Source organism: Heterodontus francisci, chromosome 11 (genome assembly GCF_036365525.1).
Source record: "Heterodontus francisci isolate sHetFra1 chromosome 11, sHetFra1.hap1, whole genome shotgun sequence".
Taxonomy (NCBI): domain Eukaryota; kingdom Metazoa; phylum Chordata; class Chondrichthyes; order Heterodontiformes; family Heterodontidae; genus Heterodontus; species Heterodontus francisci.
In genome coordinates, this window is record NC_090381.1 from 99,442,654 (window position 1) to 99,468,745 (window position 26,092).

A 26,092-nucleotide genomic window follows, 5' to 3' on the forward strand; every position below is an offset into this window, starting at 1 on the left:
TTTGGCAGGAACATACGAATTAGAAGCAGGAGTAGGCCGCTCGGCCCCTAGAGCCTACTCTGCCATTCAATAAGTTCATGGCTGAACTGAGTACTCCACATTTCCACCTACCCCTGATAACCTTTCACCCCTTTGCTTATCAAGAATCTATCTACCTCTGCCTTAAAAATATTCAGACTCTGCTTCCACTGCCTTTTGAGGAAGAGAATTCCAAAGACTCATGACCCTCTGAGAGAAATAATTTCCACTTATCTCTGTCTTAAATGGGCGACCCCTTATTTTTAAACAGTGACCCCTAGCTCTAGGTTCTCCCACAAGGGGAAACATCCTTCCACATCCAGGAAGAAAGCAGAGTATTTCTTAAATGGGGAACGACTGCAGAATTCCGAGGTGCAGAGGGATCTAGGTGTTCTAGTGCATGAGTCACAAAATGCAGGAACAGCAAGTAATAAAGAAGGCTAATGGAATGCTACCCTTTATTATGAGAGGAATTGAAAATAAAAGTAAGGATGTTATGCTTCAGTTATACAGGGCATTGGTGAGACCACATCTCGAATACTCTGTGCTGTTTTGGTCTGCTTATTTAAGGAAGGATGTGAATGCGTTGGAGGCAGTTCAGAGGAGCTTTACTAGATTGATACCTGGAATGAGCAGGGTGTCTTATGAGGAAAGGTTGGACAAACTGGGCTTGTTTTCATTGGAATTTAGAAGAGTGAGGGGAGACTTGATTGAAGTATATAAGATCCTGAACGGTCTTGACAGGGTGAAGGTGGAGGGGATGTTTCCTCTTGTGGGTTAGTCCAGGACTAGGGGGCACTGTTTTAAAATTAGGGGTCACCCTTTTTGGACAGAAACGAGGAGAAATTTTTTCTCTCAGTGGGTTGTGCGACTTTGGAATTCTCTGCCTCAGAAGGTGGTGGAGGCTAAAGGCCTGCTACCCGACCCAAACCCGACGGGACCCAACGACAAGTGTCGGTTTGGGTCGGGTCGGGTTGCACTTCCGGGTCTGGCATTCGGACTCAGGTCGGGTTGGGATGGATCGGACTTGCTCTATCACCACCTGAAGTAAGTGACTCTAATGTTAATTTACTTTTTGGACTTTAAAGGTGGTTTTGTTACAGTTATTTTAAGCTTGTACAGGTAAGGAACAAAGTGAAAAATGGAAGGTAGGTTAACTGATGGTCAGGTCGGGCGCAGGAAAAAATGGAAGGACTCAGGCTGGGTCGGGCTCGGACTGAGATGGGGTTCTGTCGGGCTCGGGTCGGGTCTCATTTGCAGACCCGAGCAGGCCTTTAGTGGAGGCGGGGTCATTGAATATTTTTAAGGCGCAGGTATATAGATTTTTGTTAGGCAAGGAAATCAAAGATTATCGGGGCTAGATTGGAATGTGGAATACGAGACAGAAACAGATCAATCATGATCTTATTAAATGGCGGAGCAGGCTTGACAGGCTGAATGATCTACTTTTGCTCCTAATTCGTATGGTCGTAAGGTGGTGATGAGCTGCCTTCTTGAACGTTTGCAGTTCATGTGGGGTAGATACACTCACAGTGCTGTTAGGAAGGGAGTTCCAGGATTTTGACTCAGCGACAATGAAGGAACGGTGATATGGTTCCAAGTCAGTATGGTGTGTGGCTTGGAGGGGAACTTGCAGGCGGTGGTGTAGGTGGTAGAGGTCGCGGATTTGGAAGGTGCTGACTAAGGAGCCTTGGTGCACTGCTTGTTTGTTATTGCGAAGACTGTAAATAGGAATCTTCTTGCTATAGGAAACATTACCCTGATCCCTGTAGAACTGTCACCACAGCCAACAGAGGAGAAAATTATTTTGTTCCTGTTCATGGCTTCCTAATAACAAAGCTGGACTATATTTCTGAAACACTTCGGAAACAAAACCTATGCTATTTCAGAAATGAAATTCAGCAGCCAAAACATCTTCTTTAGTACTTTTATTATCAGTTAACAGTAGATTTCTTTGTGCGAGAATCTCTGCCTCATGTTAATTCAGGAAAATATTTTGTCTTACCATGTTGGCTATGCTTTGATATTCTAAATTTAGAGTGATATCCTTCCTTTCTTAGCACCTCTGTAGCTCTGAATGGGCTATGAAGGTGCTCAGCTTTTGATCACATTAGATGGATTACACAGCCTCACAATGACAGAGTGTGAAATAATATAGCCACAGGGAGTGTATTAATATGACAATTTTGTAATTATGTGTTGCAAATAGAATTGGCGCTGTAAATTGTAATATAAACAAATTCATATTAAAATATACACACACCCCAAACTAGAAATGATTCCAGCGTGTAGTCAGAGACAAATTCTTTTCTCTACCTGCTTGATGTGGAACAAATATAATAATGGTAAATACCCTTCTATCTGTTCCAGGAGGTGACTGAGTGATGTTAACATGAAGTTGAAAGTGTTTTATAAGAAAATAGTAGATTGAGGCTTTCAGTTGATATCATAAACTGTAAAGTGATGTTTTAGTAGTTTATCATATGAGCCCCTGAAATATTTACTGTCTTGGAAACAGACTTCTACATATATTTCCCATCACTCATTATTTTGGTATAGCTCTGTGGGCTGTAGCCCTGCTTCAGTATTTTCCCAAGTGGCCGTTCTTATGTGTAGAAATGAGTTTAGGCCCACTTTCAGGTCCAGACCTGGTGCTGCATGAGCAGGGCACACCTGAACAGAGAGGTCTGAGTCCATCCTAAAATTAGCCCTCAGGCCTCATTTGCATCTTTGAGGTGAGCTGATGGCACCTTTTTTGCCTCCACAGACAATTGGCCCAATGACAAAATATAATTTTGGCCCACCAGTTCTGGCCCTCAGGTAAAATCTGGGAGGCGTTCTGGGTGGAAAGTGGACTGGTGGCATTTAAATCGCTAAGGCCTACTTCTGCCTTTTCTAGCTGTGAAATCAACTCGCTTGAATGGTTTCCCACTGTAATTCTGTGTTAGTATTCAGCCCAAGGTTTGTAATCATAAAGACAGAAAAAAATTCAAAATTTACAAGGAAATTATTGAAATTATCTATATACTCATATTCTGTGTGCATAACAACAGTTTCTATCAGTAGCCTGTGCTTTACTGATAAATCTATGGCTCCAGTTCATGGGGCTTTCAAGTGCTATTACTCTGAGGAAAAGAGAATCAATAACATGGCAGATTACAATTCCAAGCCATTTAGAGTAACTAAATTTGAAAGAATAATATGTTCTTTGTGAAAAATTTTCAAAGCTTTTCAACTTTTTTTGAGATTATTTTGCTGAAGGGAATCGTGTAAGTTGTTCCATTCAAGTAATTATATATTCAAAATACAGCATGTTGCATGTGCAAAGAATATAACTAATTTTAAAAATATTTGTATTTTGTAACAGTATAGTTAAAGTAACATTATTTTACGTGCATCAGGAGAGAACTTAAAAACAACAGTCAATATAAGTGACACATTCTGGCAAGAACAAAAGACTTGCATTTATATAGCACCCTTAACAGCCCAAAGACAACCCAAAGCATTTTACGGTCAATGAAGTACTTTGGACATGTAGTCACTATTGCAATGTAGGAAATACAGCAGCCAATTGTGCACACCAAGTACCCACAAGCAGCACTGTGATAATGACCAGATCATAGAATCATAGAAACTTACAGTACTCGCCAGAGGGAATAGTTTTCTCTATTTATTTTATCAAAACCTCTCATTATCTTGAATACCTCTTAACTTTGTCTGTTCCATGGAGGACAGCCCTAACTTTTGCAACCTCTCCTCAAAACCGAAGTACCACATCCTGGATAAATATCCTGGTAAACCTCTTCTGTCCCCTTTCTAAGGCCTTTATATCTTTCCTGAAGTGTGGTTCCCAAACCAGTGATTTATAAAAGTGATACAAACATACGAATTAGGAGCAGGAGTAGACCACTCGCCCCCTCGAGCCTGCTCCGCCATTCAATAAGATCATGGCTAATCTGATTGTAACCTTGACTCCACATTCTCGCCTACCCCCACTAACCTTTCACCCCCTTGCTTATCAAGATCTGTCTATCTCTGCCTTAAAAATATTTAAAGACTTTGCTTCCACCGTCTTTTAAGGAAGAGAGTTCCAAAGACTCACGACCCTCTACTTATATATTCTATCTCTCTATGTATAAACCAAATTAATTAATTTGCTTTTTTAACTACCTTATTAACTGTCCCTGCTACCTTTAAGGTTTTGTGCATATGAAGACCAAGGTCTCTCTGCTCATCTACGCATGCCAAAATTGTACCATTTATAGTATACTGTCTTTCTACAGTGGTGCTCCCACAGTGCATCACTTCACACTTTTCTGCATTAAACTCCATTTGCCACGCTACTGTCCATTTCATCATCCTGTCTATGTCATTCTGAAACCTATAACTATCCTCATCACTGTCTCCTACTTTGCCAAGTTACAAATCATTTGCAAACTTTATAATGCTGCTCCCTACACCTAAGTCTAGGTTGTTTCTACAAATTGGCAAGAGTAATGGACTCAAAACTGACCCTTGTGAAGCGCGACTGCAAACCAGCTCCCAGTGTGAAAAACATTCATCGACCACCATCCTTTTTTTCCTGTCACTGAGCCATTATTTTATGGATACCACCCCTTTCCCCTTAATTACATGGGCTTCCATCTTCTTAATATGCCTGCTGTGTGTCTCTTTGATGATTGCCTTCTGAAAGTCTATCAATATGCAACATATATGGCAATACCTAATCAACCTTATCTATTACTTCATCAAAGAATTCAGTCAAGTTAGTCAGACACAATTTGCCTTGAACAAATCCGTGCTGGGTCTCCTTGAATAACCGGTGCCTTTCTAAGTGAAAGTTTACTTTGCTCCGATAATGGTTTCCAATAACTTCCCCACCAGCAATGTTAGGCTAACTGGCCTGTAGCTTCCTGGTTGTCCTTTTCCCCTTTCTTGAATAGTGTATAACATTAACAACCCTTCAGTCCTCTGACACTACCCCTGTATCCAATGAAAAGTGAAAACTTGTGACCAATTCCTCTCCTATTTCTATCTTTGCATCTTTCAGCAACTTAGGATGCACTCCATCTGGACCAGGTGACTTACTAGCTTTTAATAATGCTAATCTTCTTAGAATGTCTTCTCTATCTATTACTATCCTGTCCAGAACTTCCTCTCCTCTTTTAGTGTAAACTTCACATCATCGGCTTCCTTTGTAAAGGCAATGCAAAGTACTCATTTAACACATTAGCCTTGTCCTCTGTCTTTACATGAAGATTTTCCTTTGGGTCCTTAATAGGACCAACATTTTCCCTAGCTAACCTTTTAGACTTTAAAGGGGTGAAATTAGTGTACGCCATCAGCGCAAAATGTGCTCATAGCAAATCAGCAAACAGTTTTTCATTGCGCTTGTTTTTATTTTCCATTGACTTGGAAATATTGCCCAGATTTTAATTTCAAACCCAGTAAAGCATTAGTGAGACTAGAAAATGAGTCTTCAAAAAGAGTTTGAACTATCGTTCTGTGAACGTCAGTGGAATGAAGATTGGGCGCGGTTAAAAAATTGGCTGCTGATTTGCTACAAGCCTGTTTGGTGTTGCTGGTGTAGACCAATTTCAACTCCTGTATATTTATGAAATATTTAAGAATGCAATTTAATGTTGCTTGCTAATCTTTTCTCAGAAGCTTTCTTTGGCTCTCATATTAACTTCTTCAGTTTCCTGCTGTGCTTTCCATAATCTTCCTGGTATTTAACTGAAACTACCTCCTGACATTTGTCGTAAACCTCCTTTTCTGTTTTATTTTAACTTTTAATTCCTTTGTTATCCAGAGTATAATAGATTTGGTTGTTCTGCCTTTTCCTTTCAAAGGAATATGCCTAGTTTCTACCTGGACTATCTCTTCCCTGACTGCCTTCCATTGCTCTGTTACTGCTTTACCCTTCAATAGCCTTTTCCAATCTACCAGTGCTAGGTCTCACCCTAAATCACTGAAATTATTTCTTCCCCAATTGAATATGTTTACTTTTGATATTTTCTGGTGTCTTTCCATAATTACGCTAAACTGAATGATGTTGTGATGACTGTTAGCTAGATAAGTTATTACTGTAACACACTGCACTGCCCTACTTCATTTCCCAGAACCCAGATCCAACACTGCTTCCTTCCTTGTTGGATAGGCGACAGATTGAGAATGTTCTCCTGTACACATATCAGAAATTTCTCTCCTTCCCTAAACTTAGCACCATATTTTTCCCTGTTATATTAAGGTAATTAAAGTCTCCTAATATTTCTACTCTATTTTTGTTACAGACCTTTGAAATTAGCCAACAAATTTGCTCATGTATCTCCTCTGTTGGGAGGTCTAGAAAAAAATCCTAACAATATAACAGCCCCACCTCTGTTCCTTAACTCAAGCCAAATATATTCAGTGCTAGAAGCATCTAGTATATTCTTTCTATTTAGAACTGTAACTTCATCCTTAACCAGTACTGCCATACCCACTCTTCCTTTTCCTTCTGTATCATTCCTGAACACTTGATAAACAAGAATATTAAGAGCCTTATTCCTGGCGTTGTTTGAGCCTTGACTCTACTAATGCAACCATGTCATGATTTCATTTGGAAAATTCTATCCAAAGCTCAGCACCCTTACTAGCTACACCACAGATAGTGACATACATACTATTTAATACCTCCTTTGTCACTTTTGCGTTTTTCCTCGATCTGGTCTGTGCAATTTTTGAGATATTTCTGATTTTACTGGTATTTATGGCCGGAATTTTACATGGTGGTGGAGGCCCCGCCCACTGGCTTAAAAGCCTGGAAGCCACGCTGCGATTTTGCATGGCCCAAGCCCTTCATTGGCCCTGGGTGGCAGGATACCAGGGAGAATACCGCGGTCTTCTTTGAATAGTGCCCTGGAATCTTATACGTTCACCTGAGACGGAAGTCGAGGCCTTATCTCATCTGAAAGACTGTTGTTCAAGTTTGGAGGAAGGTTCTGAATAAAAATATTGAATTTTTGAATAAGTTTTTAGCAGAACCTTTTGGTAACACAAAGTACTATTGTGGAGTTAATTGGTAAAGAGGAAAGGTTGCAACATAGGTTAATCATTTCTTAAGCTTTATATTTTTTGTCTCTTTCACTATAATGTGATAAACAGTATAGAGCTGGGCCTAAATGATACGTAAAAATATTTATTTGTTTATGTATCTATGGTATGTGAGTGGTAAAAAAAAACTGCTTTATGTAAGAAAATCATTGGGCCGAATAGAACGGAGCTCAATTCCAGTCACTCTGAAAGGCTACCTTTATAACTCCTACTCGTTCTTCCCTTCTAACTAGTTTTTAATTGCATTTACTATCCTCCCCTAATACCATACCAGTTCAATTTCTCCTATAATCTCCTGTGTTGTACCTTGACAAAGGTTTTCTGTAAGTCCAGTTTACGACATCCACTGCATTTTGCCCATCTACTGTATCTGTTACTTCCTCAAAGAATTCTATAAGGTTTGTCAAGCACGATTTTCCCTTTTAAAATTTGTAATGTCTCCTTCTAACAGTTTTCTCTTTATTGAGATACATGGTAATTTCATGCTTAATTAAAGACTCTAAAATTTTCTCTTAGCGCAGATGTTAAACTAACTGGCCTTTATTCTGTCTTCCTTTTTAAATGAGTACTATAATGGCTCCTCTCCAGTCTTCTGACACACAAGTATGCTCATTAGAGCCTTGAAATATAAGTTTGAGGGCCTCTGCGATTTCCCACCTCATCTCTCTCACTGGAAAGAAGCCTGCTATCTACATGAACCTCAGAGCCTTATAGTGGTGTTTCTGATTGTCCAGAGGGAATGTGATGAAAGTGTTTGCTTTAATAAACTGTAGCAGTCATCTGCATTAAGCAAGTATTGACTTCAGATCAATCGATATTGCTGATAGCCTCTGTTGCTGCCGGAAAGGAGCCAGAGGTGAACAAGCTCAGGGCGATAATGATTTCGACAGCGCCAGGCAAAACAGTGATAGCTGTGAAAGTGGGCTTCATGTCTTGTTGCAGGGAGGTGATACAATTCTAAGACACCCTTGCTAGAGAAATGCATTCTCCTTATGCACTCTGTCTCAGAAAAATGCAGGCGCAAAAGTAAAACGGGAAAGGTAGCCAAAGCATGGCTTGCATGGGAAATTAGAGATAGCATTAGATCCAAGGAAGAGGCATATAAATCTGCCAGAAAAAACAACAGACCTGAGGATTGGGAGCAGTTTAGAATTCAGCAAAGGAGGACCAAGGGATTGATGAAGAAGGGGAAAATAGAGTACGAGAGCAAGCTTGCGGGGAACATAAAAACTGACTGTAAAAGTTTCTATTGGTATGTGAAGAGAAAAAGATTGGTGAAGACAAATGTAGGTCCCTTACAGTCAGAAACAGGAGAATTTATTATGGGGAACAAAGAAATGGCTGACCAACTAAACTAGGTTCTGTCTTCACAAAGGAGGACACAAATATCATACCAGAAATGTTGGGGAACACAGGGCTTAGTGAGAGAGAGGAACTGAAAGAAATCAGTATTAGTAGAGAAATGGTGTTGGGGAAATTGATGGGATTGAAGGCTGATAAATCCCCAGGGCCTGATGGCATGCATCCCAGGGTACTTAAGGAAGTGGCCCTAGAAATAGTGGAATAATTGGTGGTCATCTGCCAAGATTCTATAAACTCTGGAACAGTTCCTACAGATTGGAGGGTAGCTAATGTAACCCAACTATTTAAAAAGGGAGGTAGAGAGAAAGCAGGGAATTATAGACTAGTCAGCCTGACATCGGTAGTGGGGAAAATTCTAGAGTCCATTATCAAAGATTTTATAGTAGAGCACTTGGAGAACAGTGGTAGAATTGGGCAGAGTCAGCATGGATTTATGAAAGGGAAATCATGCTTGACAAATCTACCAGAATTCTTCGAGGATGTAACTAGTAGAGTTGATGAGGGGGAGCCAGTGGATGTGGTTTATTTGGACTTTCAGAAGGCTTTCGACAAAGTCCCACAAAAGAGATTAGTGTGTAAAATTAAAGTGCATGGGATTGGGAGTAGTGTATTGCGATGGATAGAAAATTGTTTGTCAGACAGGAAACAAAGAGTAGAGATAAATGGGTCTTTGTCCGAATGGCAGGCAGTGACTAGTGGGGCACCGCGGGGATCGGTGCTAGGACCCCAGCTATTCACAATATATATTAATGATTTAGATGAGGGAACTAAATGTAATATTTCCAAATTTGCAGATGAAACAAAACTGGGTGGGAGGGTGAGTTGTGAGGAGGATGCAGAGAGGCTTCAGAGTGATTTGGACAAGTTGAGTGAGTGGGCAAATGCATGGCAGATGCAGTATAATGTGGATAAATGTGAGGTTATCCACTTTGGTAGCAAAAACAGGAATGCAGATTATTATCTGAACAGCTATAAACTGAGAGAGGGGTCTATGCCGTGAGACCTGGCTGTTCTCGTACACCAGTCACTGATGGTAAGCATGCAGGTCCAACAGGCGGTAAAAAAAGCAAATGGTATGTTTGCCTTCATAGCGAGAGGATTCGAGTACAGGAGCAGGGATGTCATGCTGCAATTATACTGGTCCTTGCTGAGGCCACACCTGGAACATTGTGTGCAGTTTTGGTCTCCTTATCTGAGGAAGGATGTTCTTGCTATTGAGGGAGTGCAGCGAAGGTTTACCAGACTGATTCCTGGGATGGCAGGACTCACGTATGAGGAGAGATTGAGTCAGTCAGGATTATATTCGCTGGAGTTCAGGAGTGAGGGGGGATCTCATAGAAACCTATAAAATTCTAACAGGACTTGACAGGGTAGATGCTGGAAAGATGTTCCCAATGGTGGGGGAGTCCAGAACCAGGGATCATAGTCTAAGGAAATGGGGTAAACCTTTCAGGACTGAGATGAGGAGAAATTACTTCACCCAGAGAGTGGTGAGCCTGTGGAATTCGCTACCACAGAAAGCAGTTGAGGCCAAAACATTGTATGTTTTCAAGAAGAGTTAGATATAGCTCTTAGGTCTAAAGGGATCAAAGAATATGGGGCGAAAGCGGGAACAGGTTACTGAGTTGGATGATCAGCCACGATCATAAAGTATGGCGGAGCAGGCTCGAAGGGCCGAATGGCCTACTCCTGCTCCTATTTTCTATGTTTCTATGTTATCGCGGGCCTATAAACTCTCTTTGGAAGGTAAGGATGCCTGCAAACTCTACTGCTTCCAGCAGGTCTCCCTGAGATGTGTTCCTTCCACCTGTTGCTGTTTCTCCTTTTCTCTAGCTAGAATGGAACTGCTCAAAGAACTAGTTTAAAAATATTGCATTGCCAGTACCCCCTTAAGATTTCAGAAAGTTTTCAAGCTGCTGCACGCACTTTATAATTGATTAATTTACCAACAAGTACTATAAACTGCCAGCTAAATGTCTCTCAAAACTTGCAGGGTTTTAAATGAGAGCAGGTGTGTATTCATTTGAATGGTGCTGTAAATTGCCACCCACTAAACTATGAGAACTAGACAGTGAGTTAGGCTGCATAGGTATCTTTCAGCTGGCACAGACACGATGTACCAAATGGCTTCCTTCTGTGCCATGCACTCACCACACCTCCTTCAACAGCACCTCCCAAACCCGTGACCTCTTCCACCTAGAAGGACAAGGGCAGCAGACATGTGGGAACACCAGCATCTGCAAGTTCCCCTCCAAGCCGTACACCATCCTGACAAAAATATATCACCATTCCTTCACTGTTGCTGGGTCAAAGTCCTGGAACTCCCTCCCTAACAGCACTATGGGTATACCCGCACCAGATAGCAGCAGTTCAAGAAGGCAGCTCACCACCACCTTCTCAATGGCAATTAGGGATGGACAACAAATGCTGGCCTTGCCAGCGACGCCCACATCCCATGAAATAAATTTTTTATAAATTCCATTATTCAAACATGAACCACACATGATTTGTGTGCCAGTGGAGCAGCACTAATTGACATGAATATCCCATTGGGGTCTTAACCATGCCTTCTGACTCTTATTTGAATATATTCATTAAGCCCTTGCCTGTTTTCAGCAGTAGTGTGGCTGCCAAAAATCAAGGGCTACTGGAAAATTTGAATGGTCTGTCCTCCAACTGTGAATTATTTTGCAATTTTCATCCCACTACTGCCCATTTGTAGGGCTAAGCAGGATGTTAACAAAGAAAAAAAATCAACTCTATGGTCTCTTCCATTTTAACAAAATTGGAACTTATTCACTGCTTTAAAAATTAGAATTAATTCACTTTGTGGAAACTTGGGACCTCTTAAAACTAATAACATTCCAAAATGTTTTGTTGAAAAAAAATCTGCCTCCTTACAGTGTTACAAAAGGTTTTATTTTTGTACTAAAATCTTAGATATCTGTGTGTTTTACAAAACTGCAAAATGGATTTTCAGCAGACTTGGACACCTGCAAATAGCTGGAATCTTTTTGGATGTTGACTTTGTATCCAAGAATAGGAGAAGAAAGTAGTTTCGAGGAAACAGCAAGGGGTTTTGACCTCCCTTTGAGTGACAGAGGAGACACTGTGCCTGGACATGTGACCATGTTCAGGAAGGTTTTTTTTTTACTTTGGACTTTTAAAAACCAGTGAGTTGGATAAGGGGCAGGCATTTTTGAAACTTAGACTTGACCTGCCTGAAGACTGGAGAAAAAAGTAAAAGTAAAACTGTAAAGGAGACTTGCATCTCTTGAAAAGAAACTCTACATTTGAAAGGTGGCAGATTCCTGTTGCCTCCTGTCTCTGAAGAATTCCTGCATCCAGTGAGATTCCTGTTGGCTCCTATGTTTTGGGAAATCCTGGAATCTAAACAAAGCTTCTACTATGAGACTGCTGCTTTAAAATCCAAGCAGACCTGTTGCTACATCCTTGCTGAAAGACCTATGTGAAGTCTGCTGCAGACAAATTGCCTTGAATCCCTACCCATCACAGACTGTTCATCAACCTCGCCTGGAGAGACATCGAGTGGCATCCGACTATTTGACTCTGGGACACCTCATCGTACCAAAAACTTCCTACCAGAACGTGATAAACTCAATCATTTTATTTTTTCCTTTTTATTCCTAGGCAACAGCTATAAACCAAAAAATCCTTTTTCCCTGGTTAACTGTTTTTTTTTGAATGTGTGTGTGCATGACGGTTAAGGAAATAAGGAGTTTATATATATAGATTCATCTCGTTAGTAATTAAGACTTATTATTTTTTTCTGATAAATAGCTAATGTTGTTATTGTACAAAGAAACCTGGTTTGGTGTGTGTTATTCTGGGGAACAAATAGAGTTTCCAATTTGGCTATTCTTCAGTAGGTGGGAAACTTTCTTGATACGCTGTGACCTGTGGAGTAGTGGGACTGAATTAACAGTGCATTACTCCTGCCTTGGTCGTCACGACAGTGATGAAATCTGAAAGCTGTACATAGTAATGAATCAATGCCTGTGTAAACATTAAAAAAGGGACTTTTTATAAAGTTTTTAAAAAAATAAAACATTAAGGGCTCCTAAGTATTTTAAAAAACAAAGTCTTATGGAAGAATCGGACCTCTTAATAATGAAATTGGGACCAATCGTGATTTAAAAACAGAAACATATTTATTGTGTATCTCAGCCCAGCCTCCTGTGTACTTAAACCATCCCAATGTCCTTCCTTGTCTGAGACTTCAGCACAAATATCTAGGCTGGAGGTGCATCTTTCAGATGAGGTGCTTAAACTGAGGCCCTGTCTGCTCTGTCAGGTGGGCACAAAGGATACGAAGGGAGAAATTCATTCTATGTCCATTCCCCAGGGGCAGACAGCGCAGTGGCCACTATCTATGTAGCCCGCGTGGGTTTCCCTATTGATATTGTTGCCGAACGCTGTGCAGGAAGTGGCCTGCAGCACTGTCTGCCCCGGGGAATTAATAGAATCTGCATAGCAACACTACGCAAACAAATTTCTCCCCCACCATGACACTATCTTGAAGAAGAGCAGGGGATTATCCCAGGTGTCCGAGCAAATATTTATATTACATTCAGCATTACTGAAGAAAACAGATTAATTAGTCATTATCACATTGCTGTTTGTGGGTGCTTGCTGTACACAAATTGGCTGCTGTATTTCCTACATGACAACAGCAACTAGACTTCAAAAGTACTTTATTGTTTTTAAAACACTTTGGGACATCTTGAGGTTGTGAAAAGTGCTACATAAATGCACGTCTTTCTTTTCCTATCAGTTTCAAGTACTTCCTTACCCAACCCACCTCCCATCCTCACTATCTGGGCCAATCTCCTGGATTTTTCATTCTATCCAATCCTTCTAGCATGAAATCCTTGGTCCATTTTCTGCTTCGTCTCCCATAAATGCAGGACAGTCCCTTACACACAGTCTTTGCTTCGAACAGGCACCTTTGAGCAATGCTAAAGTAGATCCTCAAGTAATATTAAAGATATGCCAAATTAAGCAGATATTTAACACAAAAGGCTTTAGTTTTTTTGACTGACATTCCTTATATCAGTCTGATGGTATTTTACGAACTGTATGTTGTGTGCCTCATGCATAAAGAAATCATCGATATTTTAAAAACAGCTCCATTGCATAAGAACGTAAGAAATAGGAGCAGGAGTAGGCCATATGACCCCTTGAGCCTGCTCTGCCATTCAATAAAATCATGGCTGATCTGATCTTGGACACAACTCCACTTTCCTGCCTGTTCCGCATAATCTTTGGCTGCCTATAGTTCAAAAATCTGTCTACCTCAGCCTTGAATATACTAAATAACTCAGCCTCCAAAGCACTGACATGTGCCTCTGGAGTTTTACAATGGACACATAAAACCATGTGTGATGTTAGGTGGGTAACTTATTAATTGGGCTTTTTTTATACATGAGCAGAACTCAAATAAAATGAAGCTGGGTTACCTTTGATTCTTTGAAGACTGTTCAGGGTACATGAATTTGGACTATACATTATAGTGAAACTGTTTATATTTGTAGGAATGTTTAATTAAAAAGAATGTAGCAACATTACAGAGAATTAGACAGGCTGGTGCGCACATTTATAGGTCATCTAAATGTGCTGAAAATTGAGTCTGTCAAAAAGCTGACGATTAACTGTGAATAGTTTGTTTTCTCTGACGGGCATTACTGAGTTATAGCAATGTATCATAACACAGGTAATTAGTCATATTTCCCAACACCAAAACAAGCATCAGTACTGCATTAGGGTTAGGATAGGCATCTAACACTGTTTTGTATGCTATAATAAAAGCTCACCATAGAATAAGTATCACATAAGGGATTATTTTCTAAGTGCATTTTAAAACAATTGGCAATTGATAAGCCCACTGACCAGTTTCAATTAGAGTCATAAAGATCTCAGATTAAATCCGGTACTGAGTTAGTTCATCCAAGCAGGGCAGCACTAGGGGGCTTTATAATTGGACAAGGAATGGGAAAATCATCCAGAATTCCTGTTCTTGATCACTATCTAATGACACTTGATGGAAGGTACATGGATCTGGATTAGGATTAGAGTTTGGCACTGGTGATCTAGTCTACTGACACTCAAAGAGAGATTTTCCTTGGTCTGCTTAGGGGCAGCAGTATTGGAAATTGTATAGGTTGCAACACATTTCTTTAAAGGAACCTGCCTAATTTTCCTTCATTAATTTAAATGGAGGAACATTGTTCAGGGTTCTTTTATAGGTGTGCACTTCGTCCTGCCTGATTTTCCAAAATACAATATACCCAAGCAGCTTGGGCGCACACCCAAGAAAATATTACCTTCAGTGTTTGGATTTACAGTTACATAGACATTTGGACAATAGCTGAGAGGGAAGGGTGACAAGAACCATTATAACCATGTGCAAAAACCTTCAGGAATAAAAGGGAGCAAAACAAACAAAAGCACATTTTTCTGGTATCTTGCTACTTTAATCACTGGACACTGGAAAATTTCACTTTACTTATAATTTGCTTGTTAGAAATTACTGTTGACAAAACATTTATATGACAGTACTCTGCTATTTTTGTCAAAATATTAAACAGTTTAAGACAAACACAAATAATGGACAAGGGAATGCAAAATGAGTGCATTAAGCGTTTGTCCACTAATGCCTGCCACAGCCACTTCTAGGCCTTAAAGAGCTGTTGCATTTGCATTATACCAGGTCCAACTTGGCAGCATATTTTGCAATGCTGTGCACTGGCAGCTCTGGCAGTGTAGGTGCTGATCAGGCAAATACGGATTTGCAGGTCAGGGGCTGCTGATTTCCTGAAGTGACAGGCTGGGCAAATGCTGGAGAGCAGAGGACAATGCACACAGCATTCGTTCTACTCATTGTTAATGCAAAATGTATTTAAATCAGTTATATTCCCTCTCTCCAATCATCTGGTCTCACTGCTGGAAAAGCACTGTTGTCTGTCATTGGCCATTTAAAACCGTGCGCTCACTGGAAGATTCATTCAGCTATTTTATGTCTGAAAGTGCAGTGCTGCATTTTGCTGAGATAAATGTGGTTTGAATGCCTTTATTGCTCAGAATAGTAGGCCATAAAATTTGTCTCTGTAGCGCCCATACTTTGTGCTGCAGGTGCTATTTTGGTTGTAAAATGATGTTCATGCCATAACACGTTACTGCAGATGTCATTTTGGTGAAGGCATTTTCATGGGCGTTAGGAGCATGTGCCAGAAGTATGGAGATTGTGATGCACATGCTGACTTGATGCTAGTGGTGCCATTTTTGACCTCACCGCTCCAGCCCTCTCAAACATGCACAGATGAACATACGCCCACCACCACCACCCCCACTCCCCCCACAACCAATGCTATTTAAATGGTCATCAGCTACTTTCAGGTTTGTTGCTGAATGATTTCTGCTGGTTCTGTCTGAGTTTGTAGTAGAACTGTGAGGTTTCTACCGCTGTTTAAAGTTGGCAAAGTCAACAGTTGCACGTGGTGAAGGTCTTGGTTCTGACTTCAAGGCTTCTGGTCAGCTCACTTGTTCACTTGTTACCATCCCCCTTGGCCTAGAGCACGAAATAAGTGCTGACTGAAATCTGCCATCTCGTACAAGTAGACCTGCGAGGATGACCCGACCAGTAGTTGTTAAGGCGGCTGTGTCCAGGATTTCTTTGCAACGGAACCCTTCCAGGATGATGCAGGCAAAATCTCTAACACCTCCCAGGCTTATGACTCTGGTGCGCAACCCAACCACATGTGGACTTCATGCATATAAGAGAGCCATGCTGCCACATGAAACATCATCGAGCAGATCTTTTCGGGTGCTCAAGCAATGCTTCCGCTGCCTGGACCACTCTGGAGGAGCCCTGCTGTACTCTTCAGAGCACATGACATGATTCATTAGTGTCTGCTGTATCATGTACAACCTCGCCATCATGGGGGCACAGCCCTTGCCACCAGGTATACAGTGAGCTACTGAGAAGGAGGAGGAGGAGGAAGGGAGGAGGCAGCCAACACATTCCCTTCCTGGCCAGGCGGTCCTTAATTGCTTCATTTGACTACAGTTCCACTAAGCACACACCCTGCATTACCTCTGCCACAGCATCCTCTTGGTCATGACGATGATATAAAAGCACCATAAAACAACCATTCCAAACCAACTTTATCGAACAAACCTGGCAATATTCCATACAAAAGTCAATGAATTACCCTTGTGCATTCCCTTAGTGCCTGTCTTCCTGCCTTTGGCTGTTGCAGTGCTCCTAAACAGTACTACCTCAATGGCTGCAGCATGGCTGGCAGATATCTGTAAACATTCAGTGGGGAAGACTGCAGATGACCTTGCAGGATGCCCTTTTAATGCACTACTAGGCCCAGCTTCGGACTGCACCACCTCAGCATGGGGGGGGTGGGGGCAGCAGTCTGGGCTGCTGGCTGAAAGGCAACAGCAAATGCACTGGTGGACTGGCAATGGTGGGAGCACGAATGCTGTCATCCTGAGGGTAGACAGCAAGCTTGTGCTCCATGGAACCACTGCCATTCCCATGTGGTGGCACCTCAGCAATCCTTGTAATCTGTCGGAGGACAGATTGCTGGACGGCTGTGAGATCCTGCACTGGTGTCTGTAGCCATGATGGCAGCAGTCTGAACCTGTGTGGCAACAAGCAGCGATCTCATGACCTCAGTCTGAGCTTCCACTGCAGAACTCAGGTTGAGTGGCTTCTGCTTGTGCAGAAATGAAGAAGAAACTTTGCAGACTCAGGAGGTTTTCTAAGGTAATTGTAATGGCATTTGATATACTTTTATTTATAATGGGCCTGGATTCCGATATGGAAAGAATCCTGTCAGATCAGTGGCAGCAATGGTGGTTTTGAAGCTTTACCAAATTGCAAATATTGTTTTAACCATCCTAGAAGTATAAATATAAAATAAACCTCATGGATATCTCTATAAATATGACTGGGCTTTAATAATAAGTCAATAAATCACTGTTAAAAGAGCCCAGTGATAACTAGCCTAAATCATGCAATGTTGCTTTTTATTACAGTGATGCCAAGAAAAGCTTTGAAGGTCATCATTAGAGATATCCCAGCACCTCACTTTGAGGCATGTTTTCCTTTTCTCCTGAATAAAAACATAGGGTGGAATCTTAACAAATTATTCCCTGCCGCAACGGTGGGACCATTCTCGGGTTTGGAATCTGACTGCACCATGCACCCAACAGTTCCTCTTTAGCAGAGAAAAGAAATTAACAGCCAGCCTCCCTGATCATTTTTTTTTTGTGGGAATTGCTGGCTAGGCCAGCATTTATTGCCCATCCCTAGAACTGAGTGGCTTGCTAGGTCTCCATTTCAGTCAAGAATCAACCACATTGTTGTGGGTTTGGTGTTATATGTAGGCTAGCAGATTTCCTTCCCCAAAGGACAATAGGGAACCAGATGGGTTTTTAACAACAATTGACAGTGGTTTTACAGTCATCATTAGACTAGTGTTTTAATTCCAGATTTATTAATTGAATTCAAATTTCACTATCTGCTGTGGTGGGATTTAAACCCATGTCCTTAGAGCATGAGCTTGGGCTCTGGATTACTAGTCCCACTACCACATTACCACTATGCCACCACCTCCCCATTTGGGGAGGAGGGTGGGACGACGTATCCATTCGGTCAATGGAAGGATTTCTAATTAAAGGGACCATAGCATGTGTCATAAAAGCTCACCAGTGCTTGGATTTTTCAGACTGCAGCAACCACAGGAATGTAGAGGAAACCTGGGAAGGCTGCCTCCCCCTTTACCGCTGGGTCTCTCACTCTTCCCTGGAGGTCCTGCTGCAGGATCTGAGGGGCTGCAATGATGTGAGCCCTACCAAGGTCGGGAGGAAGAGGGCAACCTCTCCAGCAAAGCAGGCATGGATGGAGCCAGTCAGCAGCAGGCATGTACTGTAGTATAAGGACATGTAAGGGTTAATGCAGGTGACAGGGTGAGCAACCTCTCCTACTGTAACGGTGATGATGCAACAGTCATTTGGTACTTTGGAAGAAGCGAGTAGCAGCACGAAGGGTGCAGGCTAAGCTGTCTTGAGGAGAGTGTAGAGAGAGTTGTGTAAATAATAAAACAGTTATGAGTTGACCTGATCCAGATGCTGAGACTTCCTCTACAATGCCCTTGCTACACTACAACTACAACAACAACAGGCAACATGGTGGCTGTGGTTAAAACGACCAGAAAATATTGAAAAGCAACTTACCTCGTGCAAGGAAAACAGAAGATCTTGTCGGGAGCTGCAACGTGCTCCAGAGCTGCTCCACACCCAAAGAAGAGACGAACAGCCAGTGAGTCAGTTGTGCAGGCTTTCAGACTGCACCTTGGAAGCGTAGTGCTCTGCAACAAAACATCCAGGTCCAGTGAGTCCAGAAACGGGTGAGATAATTTCAAAGGGGCCATTCTTGGCTAACAGCACACTGGATCGGGGAAAAAGTGGGGAGAGAGGTTGATCAGGTGATAAGGTGATTTGGGAGTCAGGCGCAGTCAGCAGCCATTACCTAACCAGACCGTGGAGAGAAAGTGCGGGAACTGTCAGAAAGTGCGGGAACTGTCAGAAAGCTTGGGAAATCCCCAGAAAGACGGCGAACATCTCCAGCATAGGCTCAACCATTTAAAGAGACAGGGGAATACCTAAAAATAAAAATAAAGGAAATTAAAAGTCGAACAAAGCCTAGGAAGAAAAGTGGATCTGAAATTAGGAATGCCTGAAAGCTTCCATGATCAGGGAGCACCCAATCAGGTACAAAATTGGTCGTTATGGAGAAAAATATTCCTACGATTTAGGATTGCTACCCAACTCCGTACTAAATCAGAAATGGAGCCAGTCAATACCCTCTTGTACTCTATGGGTGCAATTGTGGACGACGTGATTGTGAGGCAAAGGGTAAACAAGGCTTTGGATAAATTTGAGGATGTACTTCAAGCCATTGACAAATATTTCAATCTACATAGCAACAAAATTCTGGAAAGAGCAAGATTTAACAAGCGAGTCCAGAAGATGGGCGAATCCATAGATTCTTATATAAATGATTTGTACAGATTGGCTGAGGGATGTAAAATGGAGAATTAAAGACAGAACTGATAAGGGACCAAACAGTTGTCAGAATAGCTGATGAATATTTGTCAGATCTCTTACAGTCGAAAGAGGACTTTACAGTTGAGAAGGCAGTTCAGATTGTGCAACAGGCTGAAGTCCGTGAACAAAATAGAGCCATTCTGCGGGCTGAAGAGAAGCCTTGGATTGGAAGAAATCCAATGACTTCACACTTCTTGAAGCCAAAGAAGGAGAGGCAATCTATAGAGAAGAAAACACGCACAGGTGAGAAGGTGCATGACACCAGGAAACAGTGTCAGCGCTGTGGAGCCAGGAAGACCCACAGAAGAGAGTAGTGTACTGCTAGTAAAGCAGAATGTTTCATTGTAAAAAGATTGGGCATAATGGGAAAATGTGCCAGAGCAAGATCTCAAACAAAGAGTGGTGAATGAAGTGCCTCAACTTCCAGAAGTAAAGGAATCAGGAGAGTTCCTAGGAGAAATTAAGGATGTAAACCAAGGATTTTGGATGGTGGACTTTTACGTAAATGGATACCTAATGTATTTCAAACGGGCCACAGGTGCTAGTGTCACAGTTCTGTCAGACTAAGAGCCATGGTTGATGAGACAATGCCTACAACCGGCGGACCCACAGTTGCATGGTCCAGGCGGGACCCAACTGAAAGTGAAGGGTAAGCTTCAAACAACTCTCCAGTTTAGCGGGAGACAAATTATGGAAACACTTATACATCCTGCAAAACCAGGAATTTTCCCTTCTAAGCAGAAGAGCATGCTTAGACCTGCATCTGATCAAGAAGATTGAGGAAGTCAAACAGCTACAGGTAAACAGTCACTTTCAAGCAGACTATCCAAAACTTTTTACAGGTCTTGGAAGACTTAGGACAGAGTATAAAATTACAGTTAAAGAAAACGTCAGGCCAGTGTGTATCTTCACACCGAGAAAGATATCTCACCAGTTGATGAACCAAGTTCAAGACCAATTGTAAGAGATGACAAGAATGGGGGTCATTTCTCCAGTTACACAACTGACGAAGTGGTGTTTGGCCATGGTTCCTGTCCCAAAATAAAATGGAACTCAACATTTTTGTGTGGATTTAATGCAGCTTAACAAAGCAGTTGCATGTGAGATTCATCCAATGGAGTATAAATTTCAGCCCGGTGTCTCTTTTGTTCCTGTATGTCTCTATGAAGCAACATGGGATATTTTTCGACATTATATAAATGCAAGTTGTTCTTGTTGTTTTAATATTTCAATTCGGTGATTTTTGACTTCTTTAGATGTTAACAATGTCAAAATGACATTAATGAATCAAGCATGTGTTCGAATCCCACCACGACAGCTGGGGAATTTAAATTCGGCTTATCAAATAAATCTGGAATAAAAAGCAGGTATCAGTAATGGTGATCATGAAACTACCAGCTTATCATTAAAACTTATCTGGTTCACTAATACCCAATAGAGAAGGAAATCTGGTGTCCTTACCTGGTCTATCCTATATGTGATTCCAGATCCACAACAATGTAGTTGACTCTTAACTGCACTCAGAAATGACCTAGCAAGTCACTCAGCTGTATCAAACCACTATGAAAAAGTGTAATAAAAATAAAACCAGATGGACCACCCAGCATTGAGCTAGGCACCGGACACAGCAAAGGCAAACCCACCTCAGTCAACCTTCCAAAGTTCTCTTCCCTAGCATCTGGGGACTTGCAGCAAAATTGGATGAGTTGTCCCACAGATTAATTAAGCAATAACTTGATTTAGTCATCATCACAGAATTCTACATTTCAGCCATCGTCCCAGACACCTAATCAGAATCCCTGGGTATGTCCTGTCTCACCGACAGGACAGACACGCCAAACATGGCAACAAAGTGGTATACAATTAAGTGGGAGTGGCCCTGGGAGTCCTCAACATTGACTCTGGATCCTGTGAAATCTCATGGCATTAGGTCAAACATGGGCAAGGAAATCTCCTTCTGATTACTACCTTCTGCCCTTCCTGATGAATCAATACTTTTCCATGTTGAACACCACATGGAAGTAGCACTAAAGGATAGCAAAGGCACAGAATGTACTCTGGGTTGGGGACTTCATCAACAGTGGCTCAGTAGCATCACTAATGACTGAGCTGGCCAAGTCCTGGTGGTCATATCTGCCAGACTGGGCCTGTGGCAGGTGGTGAGAAAACCAACAGGAGGGTAATAAAAGCAAAATACTGCGGATGCTGGAAATCTGAAATAAAAACTGAAAGTGCTGGAAATACTCAGCAGTTCTGGAAGCATCTGTGGAGAGAGAAACAGAGTTAACGTTTCAGGTCTGTGACCTTTCATCAGAACACAACAGGAGGGAAAAACCTACTTGACCTTGTCCTCACCAATTCACCCGTCACAGATTCATCAATCCATGATAGTTTTGGTAGGACTGACCACAGCACAGTCTTTGTGGAGACAAAGACTCATCTACACACGGAGGATACCCCCTCCCAATGTGTTGTGTGGCACTACTATCATGCCAAAGGGGTATACTCAGAACAGATCTAGCAGTTCAAAACTTAGCATCCATACAGCACTGAGGGCCATCAGCAGCAGCAGCAAAATTGTATTCCACCACAATCTGTAACCTCATGCTTGGCATCTCTCCCACTCTACCATTGTCATCAAGCCAGGAGATCAAGCCTGGTTCAACGATTATTGTAGAAACCTTGCAGGGAGCAGCACCAGGTTTACCTAAAAATGAAGTGTCAACCTGGCTGCAGTGTGTACCATCTACAAGATGCACTGCAGAGACTTGCCAAGTGTCCTTCCACAGCACCTTCCAAACTCATGACCTCTACCACCTAGGGCAATATGTGCATGGGAACACCACCACCTGCAAGTTGTTTGTCACATATATTAATGACTTGGATGTGAATGTAAGGGGCATGATTAGTAAGTTTGCAGATGACACCAAAATTGGTGGTATAGTGGACAGTGAAGAAGGCTGTCTAAGGTTACAACAGGGTATATATCAACTGGGAAAGTGGGCAAGGGAGTGGCAAATGGAATTTAACGCAGACAAGTGTGAAGTGATGCATTTTGGGAAGTTAAACCAGGGCAGGACATATACAATGAATGGCAGGGCCCTGGGGAGTGTTGTTGAGCAGAGAGACCTTGGGGTGCAAGTACATAGTTCCCTGAAAGTGGCAACACAGGTAGACAGGGTGGTGAAGAAGGCGTATGGCATGCTTGCCTTCATCAGCCGAGGCATTGAGTACACGAGTTGGGACGTCATGTTACAGTTGTACATAACGTTGGTTAGGCCGCATTTGGAGTACTGTGTGCAGTTCTGGTCGCCGCACTACAGGAAAGATGTGATTAAGCGAGAGAGGGTGCAGAAAAGATTCACAAGGATGTTGCCTGGTTTGGAGGGCTTGAGTTATAAAGAGAGATTGGATAGGCTGGGTCTGTTTTCCCTGGAGCGAAGGAGGCTGAGAGGGGATGTGATAGAGGTATATAAAATTATGAGAGGCATAGATAGGGTAGATAGCCAGAGTCCGTTTCCCATGGTAGGGGTGACTAAAACTAGAGGGCATAGATTTAAGGTGAGAGGGAGGAGGTTTAAAGGGGATCAAAGGGGTAAATTTTTCACACAAAGAATAGTGGGTATCTGGAATGAACTGCCTGAGGAGGTGATGGAGGCAGGAACAGTAGCAACATTTAAGAGGCATCTGGACAGGTACTTGAATGAGCAAGGCATAGAGGGATATGGAATTAATGCAGGCAGGTGGGATTAGTATAGATAGGCATTATGGTCGGCATGGACGCGGTGGGCCGACGACTGCTGTACGACGACTCTTAAGTTCCCTTCAAGTCACACACAATCCTGACTTGGAATTATATCACTGTTCCTTCACTGTTGCTGGTCAATATCTTGGAACACCCTCTCTAAGCACTGTGGGTGTACTTACACCACATGGACTACAGCGGTTCCCACCTTTTCAAGGGTAATTATGGATGGGTAATAAATGCTATCCTTGACAGCGATGCTCACATCCCATGAACGAGTAAAACCTCCACCTCTACCATTTTTATTATCTTTTCTGTCGACCTTTTAACCTGGTATATTTAGTTCCCAGTGCTAGCCATCTTATAGTCATGCCTCAGCAATGGCTACCACGTCATTATCCTCAAAGTTGAATTGGCCCTTGCAATTCATTCCTTATACCCCGTGTGTTTGTATACAGAATGCTTATTTGGGCCACACATCCTAACCTGTACTTCTGCTAGAATGTTTTACTCATGTATTCCTTATTACTCTCTCCTGGTTTGATTACTTCACATCTTTCAGTTTTCCCTATACCTGAAGTGCCTAAAGCTCAATTTCTGACTCTTACTCTACCCTCTTCCCTTTGTTTTTGAATTATGATTATTTTACCTTTTCCATATGAAATTTTGAAGATGAAGATTGATAGATTTTTGTTAGCTCAGGGACTCAAGGGATATGGAGAAAAAGTGGGCAAGTGGGCCTGAGTTACAGATCAGGAATCATTTAGTTAATTGACAGAACAGGATTGAAGGGTGAAATGGCCGACTCCCTTTTCTGTGTTGCTCATCCCATTTTGTTTTTCAAATATTTATCCAGTTCCCTTTTAAAATTTATTACGTTTTCTCATCCCATCCACCTTAAACATTCACTCCCTCAACTACTGGTGCACTGTGGTAGCAGTGTGTACCATCTACAAGATGAACTGCAGCAACTTGCCAAGCCTTCTTTGACAGCACTTTCCAAACCCATGACCTCTACCACCTAGAAGGACAAGGGCAACAGACGCATGGGAACACCACCACCTGCAAGTTCCCCTCCAAGCCACACACCATCCTGACTTGAAACTATATCACTGTTCCTTCACTGTCATTGGGTCAAAAACCCTGAACTGCCTTCCTAACAGCACTGTGGGTGTACCTGCACCACATGGACTGCAGCAGTTCAAGAAAGTGCCACACCACCACCTTCTCATGGGCAATTAGTGATGGGCAACAAGTGCTGGCCTTGCCAGTGACACTTATATCCCATGAAAAAATGAAAAAAAACTAAAACCTCTCATCCCTGGTTCATCTTAGTATATCTCTTGGACATGAGAATTGTTCTAAAGTGAGATACTCTCAACTTGACACAACATTGGGTATTTTTGCATAAGAAAATAAAAAATAGGAACAGGAGAAGGCTATTTGGTCCCTCGAGCCTGCTGTGCCATTTAGTAAGATCATAGCTGATCTCAGCTACACCTTCCCACACTATCACCATATCTCTTGATTCCTTGAGTATCCAAATATCTGTCGATCTCTGACTTGAGTATACTCAACCACTGAGCATCCACAGCTTTCTGCATTAGAAAATCCCAAAGGATCACAACCCTTTGAGTGAAGAAATTTCTCCTCATCTCAATGGCCGACCCTTTATTCTGAGACTATTACTTTTACTATTACTTTTAGTTCTAGACTTCCCAGCAGGGGAAACATTCTTGGGAATATAGGCCTAACCGACTCAGTCTCTCCTCATAGGACAATTCTGTCATCCCAGCAATTAGTTTGGTGAACCTTTGTTGTACTCCCTTTAAGGCACGCATATCTTCCCTTAAGTAAGGAGACCAAAAGTATACACTGTACCCCAGGTGCGGTCTCTCCAAAGCCCTATATAATTGCAGTTAGACTTCTGTACTCATTCACACCAATATCTTTGTAATAAAGGCTAACATACCATTTGCTTTCCTAATTACTTGCTCACATGTTATTGCGGCATTTAAACCCAATTGATTTTGCATGCTAACTTGCTGTGATTCATGTACAAGGACACTTTGAATACTGGCATTTCTCAGTCTCTCACCATTTATAAAATATTCTGCTTTTCTACTTTCCTATCAAAGTGGATCATTTCACATTTCTCCACATTATATTCCATCTTCTGCATTCTTACCCACTCATTTAACCTGTCTGAATCCTCTTGCAGCTTCTTTGCAGCCTTCTCACAGCTTACTTTCTCACCTAACTTTGCATCATCAGAAAGCCTGGATACATTACATTCAATCCCTTCACTGTATCATTGATATAGTTTTTAAATAGCTGAGGCACAAGCACTGCAGTACCTCACGAGTTACAGCCTTTCAACACAAAATGACCCATTCATTCCTACTCTCTGTTTCCTGTTCATTAACCAATCAAAGCATTTGTCAGAGAGAGTGTTAATGGCAGAATAATGAACAGCTCTGTCCAAAAGCAAAAAAATGAACAACAGGTTTAAGACTGGCACATGGTAAAAAAGATCAATCAAAATGGGGGTCATGGTCTGAAATTGTTGAACTCAATGTTGAGTCCAGAAGGCTGTAAAGTCCCTTATCAGAAGATGAGGTGCTGTTCCTTGAGCTTGCATTGAGCTTCATTGGAACATTGCAGCAGGCCGAGCACAGACATGTGTGTGTGAAGCATGGTGGTGAATTAAAATTGTAAGCAACCAGAAGC